At 35.8% G+C, this 26,432-nt stretch overlaps 1 long non-coding RNA gene across 1 annotated transcript; it reads left to right on the top strand.

The window, feature by feature from the left end:
* The first annotated feature begins 527 nt into the window (after positions 1-527).
* On the top strand, positions 528-7,349 carry LOC145663663 (uncharacterized). The gene is made up of 3 exons (XR_014127218.1): positions 528-897; positions 5,146-5,272; positions 6,663-7,349. It is a non-coding gene; the product is annotated as an uncharacterized LOC145663663 (long non-coding RNA).
* Positions 7,350-26,432: the final 19,083 nt, after the last annotated feature.

Here is a 26,432-nt window from a genome sequence, read left to right as displayed (position 1 = left end):
TTCAATCCTTATTTTAACATAGCACATAGCACAGCTAATAAAAGAGCATGGCTTATTTTAACATAGCAGGCCTCCATTTTTAGGGGTGAACTCGTTCTCTTTTATGAGCATATTTTTCAACCCCTATTTTAACATAACAGAAATGACATACGAATACGTAACATAGCAGGGTGAACTCGTTCCCTTTTCCAACCCTTATTTTAACATAGCAGAGAATAGAAGTGTACTCGTTTCCAACCGAACATTATTTTCTTTTACGGGGGTAGCAACACCCCCAACCCTCCTCCTTTCTCATCCAGGGCTTGGGACCGGCAATGGCGGAGTTTAAAAAAATAACATCATCATACTCTCATAAATGAATAAAGCATAATATCATTAGCATCAATAGTAGTGAGTGAGAATTTGTTTAAAAAATCCTGCATCGAATAACCAGATGCACGACATGCTAGATATAGGAAACAGTAATGTCCACAAAATTGAGATAAATCACCTTGAATACGTCTATTATTCCATGTATAATACCCAAGTAGCACAGTCACGTCATAAACACGTCTTTTTTTGGGGTTCGAATTCAAAATGACGTCTTTTGAAAATTTGGAACGTCTTTATCACGTACCAAAATGGTAACAAAAATGACGTGTCAAACATGACCTAAATTGTACGTGTTTATCACGTGCCAGAATGGTACAAAGAATCACGTGTCGGACATCACCAAAAATAGACGTCTTTTTTAGGTGCTAAAAAGCGCGGACGTTCCCCGTACTGTAACTGCAGTTTGAGCAGTGCATGCTGGGAATCGTGAGCCATTTGCGGAATCGTGTTTTGATGGTATTGTTTGTGAATATAAATAATGTGTTTTGTTAAAGTCACCTGTGATAAAGGTCAGCTTTAAGACAAGTAAGTATAATTCCTATCCTATTCCTATCTAGGTGCATTCTGTGTAAAATTCAGCAGATTGAGTATTCTACGGTTTCTTATTACAGTGTATTAAAATACCGTAGAAAGAACGAGGATACCTACATTAGGTTAACATTTGCAGACGCCTGTATCAAATTAAATATTTTAGGTAGAATACTATATAAAATGTTAATAGTGAAGGTAGTAAAATGATAATGTATGTGTTTTTATTCTCAATAAACCGTATATGGGAGTGAGTATGCATGGGAAAGTATGTCATTCTGTGGTGCAGTTTTATTATACAGATCCGTAGATTGTAAAATATACGACAAAAATTGGACAAGTCTTTAATTTGCCTATTTCATGTCGAGAACAGGACCAACCAACCTCCGCGGGGCTTCTAACCCGTTCCTACTACTACTACTTATACTATGAATCCGTATAATAAAAGCTGCACGCATTGTGGTACTATTTGCCAAGGCGAAAGACTGATAAATACAAGCAAACAACGAGATGACAGTAAGTGTATGCTTTTGGAGGCATTACTGGAACAGACGGTTCTACTAAATTTTAATACATTTCTTACATTTTCAGGTTAGGTTAGAGCATTGTATTTCCTATAGCAGAATATGCACTAAATGAGGAGCTCCATTACTACTTGCAGATTGACTTCACGGGGGTTAGTGTAAATATAGAGTAGACGCATGGGGCAAGGTTCTAGAACACAGGTACCGTACCCCTTCCCACTTAATTGTAACAAAGACAGAAAACAACGTGCCGTGCGGGGCTCTAACCCGCCTTCACTCGCTGACGCTCGCTCAACAATACTATGTGTTCTAGAACCTTCCCGACGCGTAGCATATTAAGTACAGTGCATAAAACACGAAATAACTTTTGCTAGGTGCCCACTAAAAAGCACAAATGCATTCTATTGGAATCAGTGCAGAAGCACAGCAAGAGGGCCCGAGCGGCAACGAGGGGGTGCGTTCGTAGGGAACAGGCACGTCAGCGACGGGGACTATGCGCGTAAAGAAGGATAATGGAAAAGCACACTTACGCTTACAATGATTTCACTATCACTCAAAATGCGGCTTCACTCGAGCAGACGGTTCTACCAAATATAAAATTTATAGGTAAAATATTACAAGAAACATTTTTCGTGAAGGAATGAGAGTGTGAATATAAGTAATTACTGTCAGTGTACAGCATATTGAAATGAATTTTAAGTGATCAGTGAAAGTATTGCATATGTAAGTGTGGTCTTCCACTATTCTCGTTTAGACGTATATTCCCCGTCGCTGACGCGCCTGCTCCCTACGGACGCATCCCGTCGCTGCCGTTTGGACCCTGTTGCTGTGCTCCTACCCCTGCTTTTTAGTGGGGAGCTGAAATAAATTGGTTCGTGTTTTATTCACTGAAATTGTTACGCTTTACGTCCACGCTGTATTTGTACTGAGGCCTGGAGTCAATCTGCAAGCACTAATGGAGCTTCTGATTTAGTTCATGCTCTGCTAAAAGAAATGCATTGTTCTAACCTGATATGAAACTGTAAGAAATATGTCAAAATTTGGTAGAACCGTCTGCTCGAATAATGCCCAAAATTCATTTCAATTTGCTGTGTACTGACATTAATTACTGACATTCACACTTTTATTCCTTCACAAAAATATGTTTCACATCGTATGTTACCTATGAATTTTCTGTTAGGTAGAACCGACTGCTCGAGTGAGCCTCTTTGGAAAATGACCCTCGGCAATTGTTGCAATGCCAATCGTGTATGACTTCAAAGTTAGAAACAACGAGCCCTATGGAAGTTCTAACCCCTTCGCTCACTCAGTTCTGTTTTGTTTAACCTTTTGTAGCACTACTGTCTTAAATCTAGTGAAAAAAACAACAAAATAGATGAATATTTGGTAGACCCGTTTGTTAAAGTAGTGCCCCCATTGTATATGTGCATAATCAGTGGGAGGATATTACCCCAGTTGAGACAAGGTGACCAGAACTTTTACTTTCAGAAACGGGACGCATACGAATCGGCGACGGGGGGTGGAGTGACTTCCACATTGCATTTTGGGACTCAGCAGTGTTTTCAATTTACAAAATACAAAGTAAGAATGATAACACAGCGTTTCTAACTTAAGTATTACTCAACAATACTTTTAACTACTTCAACACTCAGAATTCCCACTCAATTTCCACTTGAACCACAGAACACTCAATTCTCATTTGAATATTCAGAAGTTCTAGGCACGGGTGAACCTTCCCAGTAAGTGTTGGTACAGAAGAGTGTAGAATTAGCATTGGCTATTTATATTTTGAATAATAATTACGGGACACCTGGGTCATGTTTGCTTAAAAACGGGACATTTAGGCTTCCCGTTTGAGAATCTGAAGGAAACGGGACAACGGTTGAAAATAAGGGACTGTCCCGGCCAAAACGGGACGTCTGGTCACCTTGAGTTGAGAGCACTCTCAAACTGCAACCATCGCCCTGCTGCACCTACACACCCTCACAAGACACTTGGCTACCGTAACTGTGCTACAGAATTCGGTGTGGAAATCATAATAATGTAACGGGTTTTTGACTGTTCGAATATTTTGTTCATTAATTGAGTAGACAGCTCCCTCGCATTTTAGATTACAGTACTTACTCCAGTGCCAGCATGTGATGATGGATACTTATCAATGTTGCCACTGAAGTTCAAAAAATATATTCCAGCTCAATTAAGTATCCTCTACATGACTATATTATTATGATTTCCACTGCTAATCGTGAAACGATTCAAAGGAAACCAAATGTCTTATTAAGGGACCGTGATTGGGGGCTGGTGCTGGTTCCAGTCAGATGTGTTTAAGAGAGCTCTTTACATAGGGAACATCCTCCTAATGTTTATGCGCACATTAACAACGGAAGTCTCTTTGGGTCAAAAACCTGCTTTCAGGTGGAACACCAATTCCTCATCATTAAAAAGAAATGAAATTAAATATTTAGTTTCACGTCCCAGGAAAGGCACCGAGCCTAAGGAAGATGGTGATAATGAAATGTGAAAAATGGTGGTATGAAGAAAGTGGGCGGAAACGGGAGAGTGTCGAGAAAACTCAGGCACATGGTGTTTGTCCACCACAAAGCTCACTTGGCACGAGCTGGGATCAAACCAGGGACCCCACGCACTAGAAGTGAACGCTCTACCACTGAGGCACTGTAGCCCCATCAGTAAAAAAAAAAAAAAAAAAACATACCTCATTGCTTCGGGGCTTACATATCTGCTGCCACCAAAAGGAAGGTGTGTACACAACAGGGGCGGATCCAGAGGTGACGACTGCCCCTCCCAGAGTAGGATATTTTTTATTTTTTTAAAAAAATAAAACCTACCCCAGAATTGGAGCTCTTGATTTTTCAAGCTTGTATTATAAATGTAAGATAAAAACTTTTTTTTTTTCACGTTGCAGAATTTAAATGAAGCAGTACATAGCAAGAAATTACTTGCCTTGGTGTTTTTGGTCAGAAAATGTCCGCGTTCGAAAACGCAGGTAGTCATTTGTGTTCTTTGTGTTCAAGATGCGATATTTTACGCTCTCACTCCGTTCTCAAAACCGATCCCTGCTTCTTATGGGGCCGCGGTGGCTCAGTAGTAGAGCGTTCACCTCTGGTGCTTGGGGTCCCGGGTTCGATCCCAGCCCCCGCCAAGTGAACTTTGTGGTGGACAAACACCGTGTGCGTGGGTTTTCTCGGGGTTCTCCCGTTCCCTCCCACTTTCTTCATTCCACCATTTCATCCATTACTCATCATCACCGTCTCCTTTAGCCTAATCGGCATAATCGTGGGACGTAAAACTCAAAGATTTTCCGATCCCTGCTTCTTGTTAACAACGGGCAGACAATAATCCATAAAATCTATTTGTCCACAAGTTTGTCAATATTTATTTTGCGTATCTTTCCATTTAAGAAGTGGCCATTCCTGCATCGAGGTTGGGACGATTTCGGACTCTTCTTCACACCTTCCTTTACGCTGAAAATATCCAGAACAGAAAGCATGTGAAATTTATAGCTGATATTTTCCTGCCAACTCATTTTTCTTTCTATAAGCTGTTTTTTTTTGATACAAAATGTAGTAAAAACCCACTTTACTGTTTACATAAAATTAAACTGCTTCATTTCATGTTAAATGTATTTAGTCGTTGTAATAAGCCTAGGTGTAAATACATGTTATTTGCCAAAATAAGCCTTGTATGTACTCCCACTTTCCAGAGCGTGTGGCCAATGCTCCTGCAAATGATGAATTGATCAACAGCAGACCACCTGACCCCTTTCTGCTCGTCGAGCTGCTCTAGAAATATCACTGTGGAGGATGACATACATACCAAAGTTGCGACAGGTGAGTTTTTGACATGTTATTTTATAATACCCATGTAAGAAAATGCCGAGTAAGAAGAAAAGAAAGAAAGTAGTAATATTTTATTAGTACTTAACTAAAATAAAATAATTGTTGAACAAGGCAATACTTTTATATAAATGAAATATTCAATTTAACGTTCCACGATCAGGCACTGAGGCTAAGGGAGTCGGTGATGATGAGAAGTGAATTAAATGGTGGAATGAAGAATGTGGGAAAAAATTGGAGAACTCCAAGAAAAGCCGCTTGAAGTGAGCTGGGATCGAATCATTGGCCCCAAGCACCAGAGGTGAATGCTCTATCACCGAGCCACAGCTGCGCCAATTTTATTTAAATGTAACTGTTTCAGCAACTACCCTTGTCTTCTTCAGATACACTCTATTTATTTATTTATTTATTTATTTATTATTTTAGATTTTTAAAGGTTTCCCTGTTTATTAATTTTTATTCCTTCAGCAATTATTTTATTTGACTTGAGTATTTATATATAAGCAAAGCTTTAATATGGAATGTATCACATGTTATAGTGTTCGCGCTTTTTTTTTTTTGAATGGATAAAAGTACTCTTCCCGAAAATATTTTTCTCAACAGAGGGGTAAAATATAATTTTCACCAAAGAGAAGTTTTATTATTATTATTATTATTATTATTACTATTATTATTATTAATAATAATAATAATAATAATAATAATAATAATAATAATAATAATAATAATAATAATAATAATAATAATAATAATAATAATAATAATAACTGCCGCAACTTCTAACCCTGCTCAGAACAAATAATGTGACGATTTTCACCCTACTACTTGTGACAGAATTCTGGTTCTAGAAGTCTTATTTTTTAAAAATACTCCAGTAACAAGTGAGGGGGCGTTTGCTCACAATTTTTTTACTTTTCGGAATACATAAGTTATACACCATTTTGTTTGTATCAATATCGTATGAATATACTTGATCGTCACTTTTAGCTCACATCCTAAAGTTGGTCTTGGAGTGGCATTTTATATTGTGAGCACATACGTATTGTAGCCTTCTATGAGTGTTTCAGAATTATTTGTCATATATCTGTATATACAAAGTCTTATATCCCCCAACTTGATTGATCCTCCTGAACAATCAGAGTTAACAGCTGCAATAAAATCAAAAGTTAAGCTATTACAGAATATCTAAAATTAATGGTAGTTTAATTTCGCTGTTTGGAAGGCCGTTAAAAGTGGGACTTCATGCAAGCGAGTGCAGTAACTAATCGTTTTATTGCGTATTGATTGTAGTTACACATGACGTATTGTAATTATTTTTTAAAATTTTCTCCCCACCTGAAAATTTGCACTATGATTGTTCATGATTTTTTTTTTTCTGTTTCAGTGTTCCTATCTGTCATCGTTGGGAGGAAAAGGGACCTTTCTCTGATGCTTGGTTTCCAAAGAGCTGGCGATGGAATTTAACTCCCGCGGAAAAAAGAGCAAAGTTCACGTTGTGCAAACTAGCCTTAAAGACACTTATCATTCGTGAGTAAAAATAAAGATCTTCAAATGAACAAATGCCACAAATCTTGAAAATGTTAGTAGAAAGATATTCACTTCCATCTGCCTTGTTGTTTGAGGATGAAAAGGATTCGGCATGCTTGAAACATGTTGACCTGTTCCTCCTCGCTTTGTTGGAAATCAATGTAAAGGCATCTCTTTCGAAAACTAAAAGATGGAAGAAACTGCTACTGGTATAATAGATGGGATAATAAGTGGGATACTTACCGCAGTCCCCATTTTTAACCTACTTAAGCACGTGAGGCTTTTTTGATATGATGCTGCATTTCTGTACTTTCAATAACTATGAAAGGTGTTTTCCTTCATACGAAATTTATAGAAAAATTTGATTCTTTTTATTTTATATTATTAAAAGATCTCTGTAAGTTTTAGATTATAACCAACAGATTTGCATTGTCTACATATTTCTTGTTTGTATTACAAATAATAAAGACAATCAGTGTTTCTTGTTGCATTACAAATAGCATGAATATTATTTTATACGACAAAACGTGCACATTGTACATATAACTAATAAATGTAGAATTCAAATTAATGGTTATGTGTTTTCGCTTTCATCCCTCAGAGGTTAATTAATTTTAAGATGTACTTTCTTTTTCGATTTTTCACCTCCAAAATAAAGGTGTCTTAAATTGGAGTTATATAAGTTTAGTCCTAAATTTTGCACTGTCAATAAAACCCATTGCTCTTGTGTATGTGAGTGTGTGTTGGATGTGGGTGGTTGTGTTTGTGTGTATGTGTGCTCATACTAGCGTAATAATGGATAGCTATAAAATTTATGGAAGCACGTGTTGTACCGTAATTTCATTAAGAAGAAGGTACTAGTAAATACACATGAATAAATTCCAGTGACGAAATGAGTGGATTCTTCTTAGTACTAAGGGCCGCGGTTGCTCAGTAGTAGAGCGTTCACCTCTGGTGCTTGGGGTTCCGGGTTCGATCCCAGCCCCCGCCAAGTGAACTTTGTCCACGTAGTGGACAAACACCGTGTGCGTGGGTTTTCTCGGGGTTCTCCCGTTTCCTCCCACTTTCTTCATTCCACCATTTCATTCATTTCTCATTATCACCGTCTCCTTTAGCCTAACCGGTATAAGCGTGGGACGTAAAACTCAAAGATTTCATTTCATTTCATTTTCTTAGGACTGTAAGTACAATGTTCCGTTATTTTTCCATTTCATTCTTTGTTTTTACCATGTTTATTCGTCTTTTCTCATTCTTAAAAGTTATGTAGGGCTTTTTTTTTCCTCCAAGGGTGAGTCTTACATTCGAGGGCTTTTTTTTATGTTTTTCAAGTCGATTCAATGCGTCTCGGTTTTCTTTTTAATGTATGGCTTTAAATTTATCCTTTCGTGGAGCAAGCGCTGCCGTTTCTTTCCTGTTGCATTAGGTATATAATTATTCCTCGACAGCTATTGTATATTCGTTTCTTAATGTGTAGATAAATATACCACACATTAAGGCGAATATATACTCTTCAATAGGCTAGTATCCAAATACTAAAAAAAATATAAATCAACAACACTAGAGGTGGTTAATTGGATATGGAAATCCCCAATCCATAGATAATACGAACCTTCGGAGAAGCGAAATTTCCAAATTCTTGGTACAGACCAATCAAATAGACCACAATACTTTGACGTTCCCCAATGTGTGCTTCCGAGAGAGGGTGGTGATGTATTTCGCTGTGGCAAGATCTAGGGTTCTTAGGGTCTATCCTGATCTGTTATTTATTACAATAACCTAGTGGTCTTACTTATCTGGTATAGGAGCTTGTAAATTATTATGCAAATTACAACACAATGGTGAGAAATCAAGCAGCAGCCACAAGGATAAATTTATTTTCATTATTGTTTTTACTTATAATAATCGTTGTCCAGTTGTTATTCGTAGACTTTTTTTTTTACCCAAGAAAAGTGTTGCGGCCAGAGATCAGTTCAGAACTGTCAAGAAAAAAAACGCAGTTAAGAAAATAGAAAAAGTATGATTTTTTTCTTTTTTATCATTTTTAAAAAAATGTGTTGTAAGCTGTGTGTTTTAGAGTAGATATTATTATTATTATTATTATTCAGTTTCATATGTCCAAATAATTATAAATTGATGTGTATCCAGTGTTGACATTAGGAATCTCAATCTATGTATAGTAGGATCTCGATTATTCGACACAGTTTCAGGGTTATTTGTTTCAACCACTATTCAACCGATCTATTTCAAAATTTACAGGGCCAGAATTAGGTAGCCCTAGTAGCCTAACCCCTAACTTTGGTGCAAAACGGTTGAATAGGGGCTGGTAAATAGCCTCAAAAGTGTGGCGAATAATCGACGTAGTACATGGATTGAAATTCCTAATATCAAAACTGCGGATGCACATCAATTTCTAATGGTTCTGACATTTGGAACTGAACAATCCTGTCAGACTTCCATGACATTTGAGGTAGCGAGAAGCAAAGGGGTGTAAGTGACATTTTCAATAGAGTATGTATGTCTCTAAAATGGATTCTGCATTGCAAAATATACAAACTGCATAATGAAGTTCGGCGTAGAGCATTCATGGGTAGACTTTCTATTGGACTGCGACGAGCTTCACCATCCAGTTTGTATATTTAGCTGTGCAGAATCCATTTTTGAGACATCCATACTTTATTGCAAATATCGCTTACACCCCTTTGCTTCTCGCCGCCTCATTTCGAGAACGCCCCCCTTCCAATTCACATGAAGGTGTGAAAAAGACGTGATTTACACGTGGAAATCACGTAAAAAAGACGTGATTTACACGTCATTTCTATGACGTGTAAAAGACGTCATAAAAATCACGTCATATTCTATGACGTGTAAAAGACGTCATAAAAATCACGTCATATTCCCGGACATTTCCACGTGGGAAAAGACGTGTAAATCACGTCATGTTCGGTGTATTTTACGGTGTTTTACACCAAAAAAACCACGTCTTTTCGACGTCGGTGTGCCGCTTGGGTACAGACAGTTTCGTTTTAAAAACCTTATATGATGTTGTATATAGGGAGGTATACCATAGCTATCGAAATACTCTCCCACACACATATTAGATATATAAACAGCAACCCAATGTTCACCAGGCTTATCACTAGAATCAGTGTTTATAATTATGGCGGCTGGAAATGTATGAATAAACAAAGGTAACTCATCAGCAGCATATACACCAATAAAATGATCTTTAGGTAAATTTTGTTGTAATGCTTCATAAAGCTCAATTGTATTTAACATTTTCTTCTTTAATTAATATATATTTTTCTCTGGAAATCAATTTCTAATTCTGAAGAGAATTCACCATAAATAATTGTTGTTACAGGAGATGGCAGTGCTTCTTTAAAATGAACCTCTAAACGTACACTTCCTTGCCGTTGCGGACTAGTATGAAATGCAGCACTTGCGCTTGAATCAGGAGTTAAATCAAACACCAGTAGAGTATAACCATTAGGATATTCAGCGAGTGAAATATTATTACCTTGATTAGAATAATAAATACCTGAACCTGTAAATAACGTAGAATATGCTTGTACATATAGCTTATTATCAAAATCTGGTTGTAAAGGTTTGAAGGGCATTGGATTTCCATCAACATACAATGTAAAAAATGACATACTAAAATGTTGAAAATTGAATGGATTTGTTTGATAATTACCATTAAAAGCAGTATTAGTAACAAAACCAATAATAATACGTTTAGGCACTAGGCCTGAAAATAGATCTGGAAGTGTACTATCCATAATTCCTTGTGGCAGAGTTTCTGTCTTCACCTGCACTTTTGTTATAGGATATTTTACTCTAAATTTAGGATTTTGTAATACTTTATTTTGTGCTATTTTAACTGCTGGTGATACATCAACCTTTTTCACAAGCAATGTTGCATCTGTAATTACAACTTTTCCATCAGCATCTGCGTCACCCATTAGACAAAATGTAGGTTTAGCTGGAATTAGTTTAATACGCAATTGTACACCATTCAGTAAAAATTTCTCCTGATTAAATATATCAGCATGAATATAGCCCAATAGTTCAAATGACTGACTTAAAGCAGTGAGAAGAAAACGTTGTTTAAATCCTACATTAGCATCGGCCACACTGTCCATATGCCCTGCAGTATCTTTAAACCACATTGATGTTTGAAGATGCGTTGATTTAGCTTCAGCATTATAGTTTAGTAGTTTTTCAATATACGATCGATATGGATATGTATGTGAAGAGTAGGAAATAAGTTGATTATTTAAATATAATTGCAATTCACTGAACATTGCATTGAGAAAATCATTTACAGGGCCGATTTTCTTATCGGCAGAAGTTAAATTAGAACCATCTGATTTAGTAATTTTACCTTTAACATATAACATTGTGTGCGGTAAGTCAATATAGTCATCCCCATGACCGGGGACTACAAATTCTATTGGTGCATTATCAGCTATTGAAGCCACAGGTTTATATGGAACTATTTTATTACCTATAATACTGGTTTGAGTGGGTAAACCAGCAAATAAATCTAATTCTGATTTCATACACTCACACTGCATTTTTGTCTTTTTCTTACTATTAATATCCACACATGGTAAAATTTATAATACCATATTACGCCTACGAAAATGTAATTTTACACATACACTGCCATATTGGAAAGGAAGTGGATTACCTGTACTATCTCTTAAATCAATAATAATTTGATCAAATTGTTTACGTTGCACGGTGACATAATGAGGATTATCAAAAATATGTACATTATTAATACCATGCTCTGTAATATTTGTATTTATAATACGTAACAATGGAGATACGGTGTCACCCACCATTTGTGGTTCTACAATATCACTGTAAATATACATAAGTGTAGGTAGCGCTTTTTGTAAATCAGGTGGATAACGAGCATGATGAACAACTGCAATATCTTCTTGTTGAATATGATCAAAACCTAGTATTCTGGCTAGTTCAGGAGATAGGCGTACTTGTATATGCTTCTCTTGATCTTTTATTACTCTATTAACTTCAATTCGTTTCACTGATGCTTTGACTTTTAACTGTAAATTTAATATATCACTTTTATGATTAATTTGAGATAGAATATCATCAACATGATAATAGTGGCCTGGTAAGATTTGAGTTATGTTCCAGTTTTTTGTATTCATGAGACGGTAATAAATATTATTTGTATATTTGGAAACATTCTGAAATGAACTTGTATAATGCACTTCAACAACAGCTGTTTCCCACACTCCTTTCTCCAGTACAATAGGTTGATATAATTTAGTAGTATAACAAGCAAGAGTATTTTGAGGAAAATATTTCATAGAACTATTGCTAGGAAGTGTGAGATAAAAACTATCACTTTGCTCCATAGTTAATCAATCAAAAATATCTTTGGATCTTTTTATCCGTTTCACACCAGCACCACTAAAATGAACTTTCTTTCTTTTTCTTCTTCCAGATCCTTCCAACACTTGATTTAATTTATTTAGAGCTTTATTTTTTAAATTTGTTTTAGCTTCTTGCCATCGATCATGCAAAGACTCTTCAATAGGTCTATTATTATCTAGTACATCTCCTGCTACATTAATTCCTGTACGTATCAATTCTTTACCAACAGTTTTTGCACCTTGTTTTAATAAAGGAAATACAGTACGAAATAAACCTCCTAGAAAACTACCAATGCCATAACCTTCTTGATATGGTGTACCTCTATACACGTTATAATTACCTCCTGCTTGATATATGTAGTAATTGAGGTAGGGCTCATTCATCTTTCTTTCTATATACTTAAAAATAACAATAGATTACAATAGAATATTATTATTATTATTGCTTATAAGTACACCATTTGCGTTTACGGGGTGGAGGACCATCTTCTTCTTCGTCTTCTTCGTCTTCTGTTAGTTTTCTAATATAATCTATTCGTTGAGGATTACCAATGTACTCTAAGGGTATATTGGCTTTTGCTAATAATGTAGCAAAAGGTTTCCAGCCAGCAACTGAAATATTTTTCTTACGACATCTAACAAAATCGGATATCAAATCCACTATATTTGCACCTGGAATTAATTTATTATTAATATTCACATTTCCATTATCGTCCCATTGAATATTTGGATTTTGTTTCAATTTACGTAATAAAGGTCTCGCTTTACGTTTACAAATTTCAGGGAGAGTAGATATTATTTCATCATCCTCCTCCTCGTCCTCCTCGTCCTCATCCTCTTCTTCCTCCGTAGTAGTGGTAGTTGCTGTTGTTGTAACTGCTGCCGGTTTTTGAATAATATTTAAATATTTTTGTAAGACTTCTCTATATTTTGTCCATTTTTCGTCTGCATTTAAACTTTTATTATTTAAAATTTCTTTCATTTCATCATCAAGATTAGATATCGTTTGATAATGATGTAATTTTTCTGGTGAGATTAAAATAAGTTTTTGTGCGTTTTGCATAATTATTTAATTAAACTAGATAGTATACCTCCAATAATAGGTGCAAGCAAAGCAGTAAGAAAACCACCTTTTTGTATAATTATTCGTTTTTTCTTTTGTTTTAATGACGGACCTTTTTTCACCAAATATCTCAGTTCCTTTTTATATTTTTTTAGCTTATTTATCTCTGTTTTATTTAATGGAACATTTCCCTGTAATACGTTATAGGAACATTCACAAATAGAGCGAATTAAATCAGGATCTGCATTTTGTAAAATTGCCTTACGTGCTTTCGGTTTTGACTTTGCTAAAAGTTTTAACATGTGTGCATTTTCCTTACTAATCATTTTTTTACGGCTATTAAAGCATAAATAGTTGTTAGAATATATACCATATTACAATTATTATTTTTTTACAGGTACATAAACATAATTAAAAGAATCTGTTGGAAAGATATTTGTTCGAACTCGCTGCTCATCAGGAGTATTTTGTTTTAAATCAAAGAGTAAATAACCATGTGCAATTTCGAGTTGCATCTTGATATGCTTCTTGAATAAATTTTGTATTACCTGGATACAATTGTCGTGCGAGATAATTAATTTGAGCTTGGTCTCTAGGATTTTTAAAACAAACAATATAATGACAATTTAACGAAATATCCCGCATTCCTTTTTGTTGATGGAAAATATTCTGTGTGATAAATATTACACTTATATTTCTATGATGGCTACCCTTAGTAAATATATCTACAATCCGATGGTCACACTCACGCATTAAATCATCTATAATGACAAGATGTGGACCCTCGTGTGCTTGAAATTCATTATTTTGAGGTAAACCTTCTTTAAACGTACAGTTTGAAAGAGTATCATACAACGGTTGCCATTCACCATAACACCATACAATATTTTTAAATAACTTACTATAATGATCAAGAAATGTTTTAACAAAATATGATTTTCCACAACCTGTAGGACCTGCTACCATACATGTAAAAGGAATTTTCCATTCCATCTCTATTACAGATATATTGCATTTATTTTAAATAGCGTTTTTAAATATTTTGCTTTCTTTTCTCCTTTACATAAAAAAACAGCGTTTGTGGAAGAACAAATTTGATTTAATATACTTTTTACTTGTGATACTGATAGACCTCGTGATGATGATGACAATTTAACTAAGCAACGAAAATTTACAGTGTTGCTAGAATTTAAAATATAAAATTCACCTTTTGAAATTATAAAATCTACAAGAAATACTTGTGACGACATGCTTCATCTATAAATTCTTGACTTCTCTTTTTTTTACAATATAGTATGTTTTAAATCAATCCAAGAATTTTCACTTTTTGGCAGACCTAACCATTTCACATAGGCCTTATTATTTTTCTTTCGCAACACTTTTTCAATTAAATATGTGTTTGGAAATTTCGTTAATTGTAATTCGTGTCCGTAAAATCGTCCTTCAATAGGTTTATTATTTGAGTCTACTAAGTGATATGTCGGAGGATTAGTGAAGAAAACTTTAGCAATTCGAAAAATTTCTGTACTCCAATTGCGTGTAAAACCTCTATCAAAACCAGGACGCTTAAGTTTACTAATTCTTACATATTCACCTATCTTAAATTTACTTTTTCTTTTTATCACAGAAAACTTTTTGCAATAGATGTTTGTCAATAGATGTTTTTCATTTTCTTTTTTAATAGCGTCGATAGGTTTCATTTTAATAGTGGAATGAATAGTATTATTATATTTATGTAGTAATTCCGGCAGAATGCCAATCCATTTATAATTTCCCTGCAGTGTAAATTGTCTCCACATTAAATTACGTAACGATCTATTAAATCTTTCAATAATACTTGCTTTCACATCACTGTACGTGGAATAATGTTTAATGTTATTTTGGTTCATCGCCTTCTGAAACTCTGAGTTATAAAATTCTCGACCCCTGTCAGTTTGTAAAAATTTAGGGCTTTTGTTTGCTTCTCTCAGTACTGTTATAAATGCTTGTGTAATTTCTTTCCCAGTTTTATTTTTCACAGGAATAGCCCAAGCATATTTAGAGAATGTATCTATCACAGTTAATAAATATTTGTAATTTCGATTAATTTTTGCTAGACCTTTCAATTTTCCACTATTCATTTCAACTAAATCAGCTTGCCATAAATCATGAATCCCTTTCGTTATAACAGGTATTCGAGGATAGTTTCGTCTTGCACTTTTATGTAATTCTGCAACTATTTGTTCTCGAACTGATTGTGACATTTTTTTCAATACTAATATATCCAAAAAAAAATTATATCGTATTTACAATATACAAATCGTACATTTTACATCTTTATTATTATTATACCTCCAAGGAACAGTGTGTATATTACAATTTAAAATTTTTCTTTTGTCATCATACGGATCTAATGCTAATTTTCTTACCTGATTTGTTGTTAAATTATGGTATTTACTTTTAATTTCAAATTGTGTTTTATAGATCGTTTCGTTTTTAAATATACATGATTTATAATCGTCAAACGTAATTTGTTCTTTAACTGTATTTTTCTTGATCCCTTTACATTTTTTCAATTCTTTATTTTCACCAGTTTTTATAGCATAATTTTTTGCTCGTAACCCAACATATTCAATCATAGGAACTCCACCTAATTCGTCTTCCATTTTACCCAAAACGTGTTTATTTTTTGTGCTATATAAAGAATTATTTTCAGGATAATTTGAGGTGTCAAAATACTCATTCATATCTTTTATATCGTTATAAATATTGTTAGTTTTAATTTGGTAAATGAAAGAGTCAGTATCCATATATGCAATTCTAATTTTATCTCCATATCGCGGTTTCATTATATTATAATGGAATTCATACATTGCTAATTTTGATAATTCTAAAACTGTTACTCCTACGTAAATTGGTTTATTAAGGGTTACCGATTTTTTTACCATATGAAACAATGCCAAATTATCAGCCAATTTTACCCAATTTTCAAACTGATTTTGCGCTACTAATTTTTTACACTTTTTTTCATTGTTAATTAATTTTATATCAATTCGTTTTCGTACATTCTCCATTGTCTTTCCGTATACAGAATTATTTAATAACTTATAGAAATCTTTTTCAAATTCAATTGTAGCATTTGCACGGCGTTGAGTATTTTCCTGAATATAAGATGCAAGCCATTTAGATTGACGAAACCATAATATTTTATGTACTTTTACCAATATTAAACCTTGTTTTAGATAAAATTGTAATACTCTATAATGCAAGATATAATTCGATTTCGATTTAAGTGTCAATAGTAATTTTGAATATTTACCATTCGGTGGAACTTCATTAGTTGGAGCACACGGAAAATCAGAATGGTATTCGTGTAAATAATTTGGATACTCTAAATCCACTTCTAGAAAAAATCCCCATTCACTATCCGTGGGCCAATTGATAATTTTATGTTTGTCTTGCCAATTGTCAATTTTATCCTCCCACCGAAAACCACCATATGGTAAATAGTCAATCATTGATAGTCCGTACAGATTGTTCATGTCAATATACAGTAAATAAGATTTTTCTTTTTCCACATCAAAATCATGTACGTAAGGATTATTAGCTTTGGCATATCTTAACACAGCTTGAGTAATACCTCCGCGAATCGATTTTTCTACAAACATATACATATTGATATCTGATAAAAGTTCAAGTTCAATTTTTGTTCTATATAACATGGCTTGCCATGCCAACCCAGGTGCAGTAAAACAATTAATCGGATCAATACAAAAAGCATTTAAACATGTCTTTCTAAAATTCTCCAACACATCTGCTGTGAGAAGTACATCACATTTTAAATATAGATCGTGGTAGTCCCCTAAATTTTCACATTTAAACACACGCCAAATCAGTTTTGCATATTGATAATCAGTCTCGGAAATTTGTGTTCCATTCAATTTGCTACTAAACGCCTCTCTTCCAGGAAATTCAGTTTCTTTAAATGTATCTAAATTTGTTATGTATTCATAAAAATAAATTCCCTTACGGAGAATTAAAGGAAACTTTTCATCAGAAAAATATTGCTTTGTATAGACAAATTGCTCAGGTTTTAATTTTGACACCAAATTTTAGAGACTATACGGTAGGAATTTAAATAAGTCTACAAAACGTAACTCGATAGGTCTACCATTAAAATTAAAGTGCTTAGAGAATGTTATGTATTTCTCAGTGCTTTCAGCAATTACAAAAATATTTCCAGGGGTGCAACCTAATTCTTTCACAAATAAATGTGCATCATACCCAGACAAATTATGGAAGAAGACAGGGATAAAATTACTTTGACGCTTAATTTGTAAATTACACTTGTTGCACACCGTGGCGATAAATTGACCAGTTAAATGGTTATGATGTTTAACTTTTCTATTGTCACTCGTATATTTACTATCGCAAACCGAGCATTCAGTGGATAGGTTAAACTCCTGTAACTGAGAACTATTTAATGGTATTAATGGTTTTTGTTGATCTAATATGTTTATGATTTTTCTTAATTCATTCTCCATAGCAGACATAAACTTCATCGATACATTTTCTCCCCGATAAATAACTAAATCTGATTTCATATAGTTGTTACTCCAACATACAATATAACCAAAACTGCATGGTATATGTTGGTGAATTTGTATTGTATGAGATCCACTTTGTTTATTTATAGGTTTTAATAAACTTTCCATATCTGCAATTATTATCACATCATTCTGTAATAACAATTTCAATTTTCGTAATTTTAAAACTTCTCCTTGTTTCGGCATGTTAATTTTGGTTGGAATGTGTTCTTTACATAATTTGTCATGTTCATCTAATTTTGATTTGTTATAAAAAGATATTAAACATCGTCTACAAATAAATGTTTGATGACTACCTAACTGATGTCTGACTAAACCATTTAAATTTGTAATTAAACAATAATGAGAGTTTAAATATAATAAATCAATATGTTTAAATACACCTGCATTTTCACTTATACGTAACGGGAAAATAGTTTCATGATCATAGTTAATGCCATATATATTAATGGAAATTTGTTCCTTAGGAAATATGGAATTATACATATGTTCAAATTTGCTTATGTGTTCTACTTCGACGGGAAACTTTATATTGGTTTTTCAAATAATGGTAATAAAGTATTACTATATTGTATGTAATTATTCACACGATTTGTATTTTCTTTTACTGGATATAAAGCAGCTAGAATACTATACATAAAACTTCTATTATCGTTATTTTGAATATTTAAAACACATTTTGTGGATAAAATCCATTGAGGCAATTTTACATAAGTTTTCTCTTTATGACTCTTCAATAACGCATTGATATTTTTTATTAGACAATAATGACTGTTGCAATTTTCTTCACAATACAGTAAATCAATATGTTTAAATACACCTGCATTTTCGCTTATACGTAACGGGAAAATAGTTTCATGATCATAGTTAATGCCATATATATTAATGGAAATTTGTTCCTTAGGAAATATGGAATTATACATATGTTCAAATTTGCTTATGTGTTCTACTTCGACGGGAAACTTTATATTGGTTTTTTCAAATAACGGTAATAAAGTATTACTATATTGTATGTAATTATTCACACGATTTGTATTTTCTTTTACTGGATATAAAGCAGCTAGAATGCAGTACATAAAACATCTATTATCATTATTTTGAATATTTAAGACACATTTCTTTTTGGATAAAATCCATTGAGGTAATTTTATAAAAGAAGAAGCGGAAAGCGGATCATATTTACTGATTTTAATTTCTAAGTGATGGTTTGGTTCAGAACATAAAGACCACCCTGATTTCTTAATTGCCCTATTTTCTTGTTCAACTAAAATTTTATTAAATAGTTTTTCAATTATAGAATTCAAATCTGTACTCGGCAAAATAATTTCGTTACCACTATTTACAAAGAATCTACATGTTTCTAAATCTACTGGTTTTACAAAAGTTGTAGCCAAAGAAAAATTTACTTTAAATGCAGAATTATCTTGTTCCTGTTTTAATATATCTAAACAGTCTTTTCTTTTATTCTTTAAAAAACATCCACTATCCTCATTTAAATCATTATCACATTTTAAAATAAAATTTTTTAAATTATTATTAAATAGAGTATCAGAATTGATAATATTTGATTTGACCTTTTTTGTTGCCATTTTTTTTAAAACTAACTCTTCAAAGTTACTATAATAATTTTGAACTGAGTTTTTATAATATAATATTAATAGTATTTTTATAAAATGTCTTACTTACAAAAGAAAACAAAACCACACTATTAATAAACCACACTAATAATATAAACGCACACACACAAAAAATATCTGAACTTTACGCTTCACACGGTAAACATGAAGTGATTACGAAAAAACATGTCGGTCAGTCTTTTATACCTGTCTGAGAGGATTACGTCATATTGCGCAATAGTATGAGTCATCCTCGGGAATTCCCCTCTTTTTTATACCTTTGTGATTGATTACATGACGTTCAGGGATTCCTATCGTTGAATGACAATTTATTGTCTGTTAAAGAGAAAACTAGGTCAATGTTTTTTCAAATCCGGATAAATGACGTAATGAGAATTATCTACATATGGCGGAAGTTATTATGTAACTGATAACAAAACACGGAAGTTTCGCATTCTTTAAATAATCATCTCTGCTATGTTCAAATATAGGTTAAAACAAGTTCACTCCTTAAAAGAATCTTTGCTATAGGGTTCGAATGTATTATCTGTTATGTTCAAATAATGGTTGAAAAATGAGAACGAGTACACCCTCCCTCCGTAGCTATGTATTATCTGTTGTGCTGTGTGTTCATAGTCTCAGTGTATTCTCTGTTATGTTAAAATAAGGGTTGGAAAAGGGAACGAGTTCACCCCCCTAAAAGACCATGGGTTCAAATAGGGTTGGAAGGGTGGAACAAGTCTTATGTATCTGCTGTGTGTTCACCTCTGCTATGTCATGTTGAAATAGGGGTTGAAAACGAGTTCACCCTAAAAATGGACTATGCTCAAATAAGGGTGGAAAAATAGGCCCCCTGCTATGTTACATTAAAACGAGTACACTTCTATTCTCTGCTATGTTAAAATAAGGGTTGGAAAAGGGAACGAGTTCACCCCTAAAAATGGAGGCCTGCTATGTTAAAATAAGCCATGCTCTTTTATTAGCTGTGCTATGTGCTATGTTAAAATAAGGGTTGAAAAAGGGAACGAGTTCAATTTGCTCTTCTGTATGTTCGTTATGTTACGTAGTCTGATGTTCTGCTGTTTGTTCATAGGGGTTGGAAAATGGAATGAGTTCACCCCTTTAAATGTGCTCGTAAAAGAGAACGAATTCACCCCTAAAATGGTACGATATTCGTACTCAGCATGGTCGAAAACCCCCATATGCCTAGTTTCATCCAAATCGGTTCAAAGAGCGTATCCAATCGCTATGTTACATAGGTATTCATTGTCTTAAAATAGGGGTTGGACAAGAGAACGAGTCCACCCTTAAAATGGAGGATGTTGTGTGTTACGTACTCTCAGTGTAATTTCTGCTATGTTCAATTAGAGGTGGAGAAAATGAATACACCCCCTGTGCTATGTCCGACATGTTTCGTAGTCTCTGTCATGTTGAAATAGGGGTTGGAAAAGAGAACGAATACACCCTTGCTATGTTTCATATTCTTATCTGTTCTGCTGTGTGTTACGTAGTGTTATGTGTTATCTTCTCTTCTTTGTGTTCGTAATTTCTGCTATATTAAAATAAGGGTTGATAAAGGGAATGAGTTCACCCCCTAAAATGGGCTCGTAAAAGAGAACGAATACACCCCCTTAAAAGTGCTCGTAAAAGGGAACAAATTCACCCCTAAAATGGAGGTCGTAAAAGACCGTGGGCTCACGGTGCATGGTGGTCATTTTCCCAGGGGCTTGTGAGTTGATTAAAACTGATCCAGATCGATCCATTTTCTACTACTGCCTTTGAGTTTTGGTTTGTGAAAGCAGATCCGCCGAGAACATCTATATCTCACTGCAAGCCTTGTTGGATGAGTATAAGGCATGGAGGAGTATTAAAATGATCATTTCTGAAATCACAGCATTGAATATAGGGCACAAAAGTGGTGTTGTTGTTAGACTCCAGAAACATTTTAAACAAATGGGTTTCGACGAGCATCATTTTATAGGATGTTTTTATATTCTTGACCTGGTTCTGCGACACTGGATGGATTCAGTACTCCCAACAAAATCACGGTCATCCAGCTTCAATCAATTCATTGAAGATGTTTTGGCTCGGCATGAGGACTCACAAGATAACTGTTCTGGCACAGGGAAGATACCACCACGTGAAAACCGAGGATGGAGAAATGATTTCCGGTTTTCATTTGAACTTTGTGAGGAATATAATTTCTACCGGAAGGAGAACAATTGGCAACAGTTGAACTGGCAGAAGCTACCTTCCCTCAAGGTGCATTTCGCCAGCCCCCCCACCTTGGAGTTTAGAAACAAAAACTATGCCAATCGTTTGTGGTACGTTTGTGCGGAAATGTACCGCAAAAATTTTTGTTTGTACCACTTCCGGTACGAAGTTATAAGAGTTTTAAAGTGGGGGGGCTGGGGAAACGGCAGCCCCCCACCTTGGAATTTCGAAACAAAAACTATGCCAATCGTTTGTGCTACGTTTGTGCCGGAATGTACCGCAAAATTTTCGTTTGTACCATTTCCGATACAAAGTTATAAGAGTTTTAAAGTGGGGGGAAGGGGAAAGGGCACCCCCCAGCTTGGAATTTCGAAACGAAACCTATGCCAATCGTTTGTGCCGGAGTGTAGCGCAAAAAGTTTCGTTTATACCACTTCCGGTACGAAGTTATAAGGGTTCTAAAGTGCGGGGGGCTGGAGAAACGGCAGCCTCCAACCTTGGAATTTCGAAACAAAAACTACGCCAATCGTTTGTGCTACGTTTGTGCCGGAATGTAGCGCAAAAAATTCGTTTGTACAACTTCCGGTACGAAGTTATAAGGGTTTTGAAGTGGGAGGCTGGGAAAACGGCAGCCCCCCACCTAGAAATTTCAAAACAAAACCTGTGCCAATCGTTTGTGGTACGTTTGTGCGGAAATGTACCGCAAAAATTTTTGTTTGTACCACTTCCGGTACGAAGTTATAAGGGTTTTAAAGTGGGGGTCTGGAAAAACGGCAGCCTCCAACCTTGGAATTTCGAAACAAAAACTATGCCAATCGTTTGTGCTACGTTTGTGCCGGAATGTACCGCAAAAATTTTCGTTTGTACCATTTCCGATACAAAGTTATAAGAGTTTTAAAGTGGGGGAAGGGGAAAGGGCACCCCCCAGCTTGGAATTTCGAAACGAAACCTATGCCAATCGTTTGTGCTACGTTTGTGCCGGAATGTACCGCAAAAAGTTTAGTTTGTACCACTTCCGGTACGAAGTTATAATGATTTTAAAGTGGGGGGCTAAGGAAACGGCAGTCCCCACCTAGGAATTTCAGAACAAAACCTATGCCAATCGTTTGTGCTACGTTTGTGCCGGAATGAACCGCCAAAATTTTCGTTTGTACCATTTCCGGCTGGAAGTTAAAAGGGTTCTAAACTGGGGGGAGGGCTGGAGAAACGGCAACCTCCAACCTTGGAATTTTGAAACAAAACCTATGCCAATTGTTTGTGCTACGTTTGTGCCGGAATGTACCGCAAAAATTTTCGTTTGTACCACTTCCGTTAATAGGTTATAAGTGTTCTAAAATGGGAGCTGGGGAAACGGGAACCCCCTACCATGGAATTTCGAAAAAAAGAACCTATACCAATCGTTTGTGCTACGTTTGTGCCGGAATGTACCGCAAAAATTTTGGTTTGTACCTCTTCCGGTACGAGGTTATATGACTTCTAAAGTGGGAGCTGGGGAAACGGCAACACCCTACCTTGGAATTTCGAAACAAAAACTATGCCAATCGTTTGTGCTATGTTTGTGCCGGAATATACGACAAAAATTTTCGTTTGTACCACTTCCGGTACAAAGTTATAAGGATTTTAAAGTGGAGGCTGGGAAACGGCATTCCCACCACCTAGGAATTTCAGAACAAAACCTATGCCAATCGTTTGTGCTACGTTCGTGCCGGAAGGTACAGCAAAAATTTTCGTTTGTACCACTTCTGGTACGAAGTTATAAGGGTTTTAAAGTGTGGGGGGGGGGCTGGGGAAACGGCATCCTCCAACCTTGGAATTTCGAAACAAAACCTATGCCAATCGTTTGTGCTACGTTTGTGGCGGAATGTACCGCAATAATTTTCGTTTCTACCACTTCCGATACGAAGTTATAAGAGTTTTAAAGTTGGGGGAAGGGAAACGGCAGCCCTCCCACCTTCGAATTCCGAAACGAAAACTATGCCAATCGTTTGTGCCGGAATGTAGCACAAAAATTTTCGTTTGTACCACTTCCGGTACGAAGTTATAAGGGTTTTAAAGTGGGGGTCTGAAAAAATGGCAGCCTCCAACCTTGGAATTTCGAAACAAAACCTATGCCAATCGTTTGTGATACGTTTGTGCCAGAATATACCACAAAAATTTTCCTTTGTACCACTTCAGGTACGAAGTTATAAGGATTTTAAAGTGGGGCGGCTGGAAAAACGGCTAACTCCAACCTTGGAATTTCGAAACAAAAACTATGCCAATCGTTTGTGCTACGGTTGTGCTGGAATGTACAGCAAAAATTTTCGTCTGTACCAGTTTTGGTACAAAGTTATAAGGGTTTTAAAGTGGGCTAGGCTGGACAAACGGCAGCCTCCAACCTTGGAATTTCGAAACAAACCTATGCCAATCGTTTGTGCTACGTTTGTCCCGGAATGTACCGCAAAAATTTTCGTTTGTATCATTTCCGATACAAAGTTATAAGAGTTTTACAGTTGGGAGAAGGGGAAACGGCAGCCCCCCCAGCTTGAAATTTCAAAACGAAACATATGCCAATCGTTTGTGCCGGGATGTAACGCAAAAATTTTCGTTTGCACCACCACCGCTACGAAGTTATAAGAATTTTAAAGTGGGGGCTCGGGAAACCGCACCTCCACCACCTTGGAATTTCAAAACAAAACCTATGCAAATCGTTTGTGCTACGTTTGTGCCGGAATGTACCACAAAAATTTTCGTTTGTACCACATCCGGTACGAAGTTATAAGGATTTTAAAGTGGGGCGGCTGGAAAAACGGCAGCCTCCAACCTTGGAATTTCGAAACAAAAACAATCCAATTGTTTGTGCTCAGATGTCACGGAATATACCGCAAAAATGTTCGTTTCTACCACTCCGGTACGAAGTTATAAGGGTTTTAAAGTGGGGGGCTGGAGAAACGGAGACCCCCTACCTTGGAATTCCGAAACAAAAACTATCCAATCGTTTGTGGTACGATGTGCCGGAATGTACCGGAATAATTTTCGTTTGTACCACTTCCGGTACGAAGTTATGAGAATTTTAAAGTGGGGGGCTGGAGAAACGGAAACACTCTTCCTTAGGATTTCAAAACAAAACCTATGCCAAACGTTTGTGCTACGTTTGTGCCGTAATGTACCGCAAAGATTTTCGTTTGTACCCCTTCCGGTATGAAGTTATAACGGTTTTAAAGTGGGGGGCTGGAGAAACGGAAACCCCCTACATTGAAATTTCGAAACAAGACCTATGCCAATCGTTTCTACTACGTTTGTAGAGGAATGTACCGCAAAAATTTTTGTTTTTACCACATCTGGTACGAAGTTATAAGAATTTTAAAGTGGGGGGATGGAGAAACGGGAACCCCCTGCCTTGAAATTTCGACACAAAACCTATGCCAATCGTTTGTGCTACGTTTGTGTCGGAATGTACCGCAAAAATTTTCGTTTGTACCACTTCCGGTACGAAGTTATAAGGGTTTAAAAGTGGGGGTGCTAGAGAAACAGCAGCCTCCAAGGTTTTAAAGTGGGAGGGGGGCTAGAGAAATGGCAGCAACCAACCTTGGAATTTCGAAACGAAAACTATGGCAATCGTTTCCGCTACGTTTGTGCCGGAATGTACCGCAACAATTTTCGTTTGTACCACTTCCGATACGAAGTTATAAGGGTTTAAAAGTTGAAGGGCTAGTGAAACGGCAGCCTCCAACCTTGGAATTTCGAAACAAAACCTATGCCAGTCGTTTGTGCTACGTTTGTGCCGGAATGTACAGCAAAAATTTTCGTTTGTACCACTTCCGGTACGAAGTTATAAGGGTTTTGAAGTGGGGGCTGGGGAAACGGCAGCCCTCCCAACTAGGAATTTCAAAACAAAATCTATGCCAATCGTTTCTGCTACGTTTGTGCCGGAATGTACAGCAAAAATTTTCGTTTGTACCACTCCCGTACGAAGTTATGTTTTAAAGTCGGGGCTGGGGAAACGGCAACCCCCTACCATGGAAATTCCAAACGAAACCTATGTCAATGGTTTGTGCTACGCTCGTGCAGGAATGTACCGCAAAAATTTTCGTTTGTACTACTTCCGGTACGAAGTTATAGGGGTTTTAAAGTGGGGGCTAGGGAAACGGCAGTCCCCACCTAGGAATTTCAAAACTAAACCTATGCCAATCGTTTGTGCTACGTTGGTGCCTGAATGTACCGCAAGAATTATCGTTTGTACCACTTCCGGTACGAATTTGTAAGGATTTGAAAGTTGGAGGGCTAGAGAAACGGCAGCCTCCAACCTTGAAATTTCGAAACAAAGCCTATGCCAATCGTTTGTGCTACGTTTGTGTCGGAATGTACCGCAAAAATTTTCGTTTGTACCACTTCCGGTACGAAGTTATAAGGGTTTAAAAGTGGGGGTGCTAGAGAAACGGCAGCCTCCAACCTTGTAGTTTAAAACAAAACTTATGCCAATCGTTTGTGCTACATTTGTGCCGGAATGTACAGCAACAATTTTCGTTTGTGCCACTTCCAGTACGAAGTTATAAGGTTTTTAAAGTGGGGGGTGGCTGGAGAAACGGCAGCCGCCAACCTTGGAATTTCGAAACAAAACCTATGCCAATCGTTTGTGCTACATTTGTGCCGGAATATACAGCAACAATTTTCGTTTCTACCACTTCCGGTACGAAGTTATAGGGCTTTAAAGTGGGTGGTGGAGAAACCGCAGCTTCCAACCTTTGAATTTCGAAA

This window comes from Thermobia domestica, chromosome 11 (genome assembly GCF_964235325.1).
Source record: "Thermobia domestica chromosome 11, izTheDome1.hap1.1, whole genome shotgun sequence".
Classification (NCBI taxonomy): domain Eukaryota; kingdom Metazoa; phylum Arthropoda; class Insecta; order Zygentoma; family Lepismatidae; genus Thermobia; species Thermobia domestica.
This window is presented reverse-complemented; position numbering and strand designations above follow the sequence as displayed.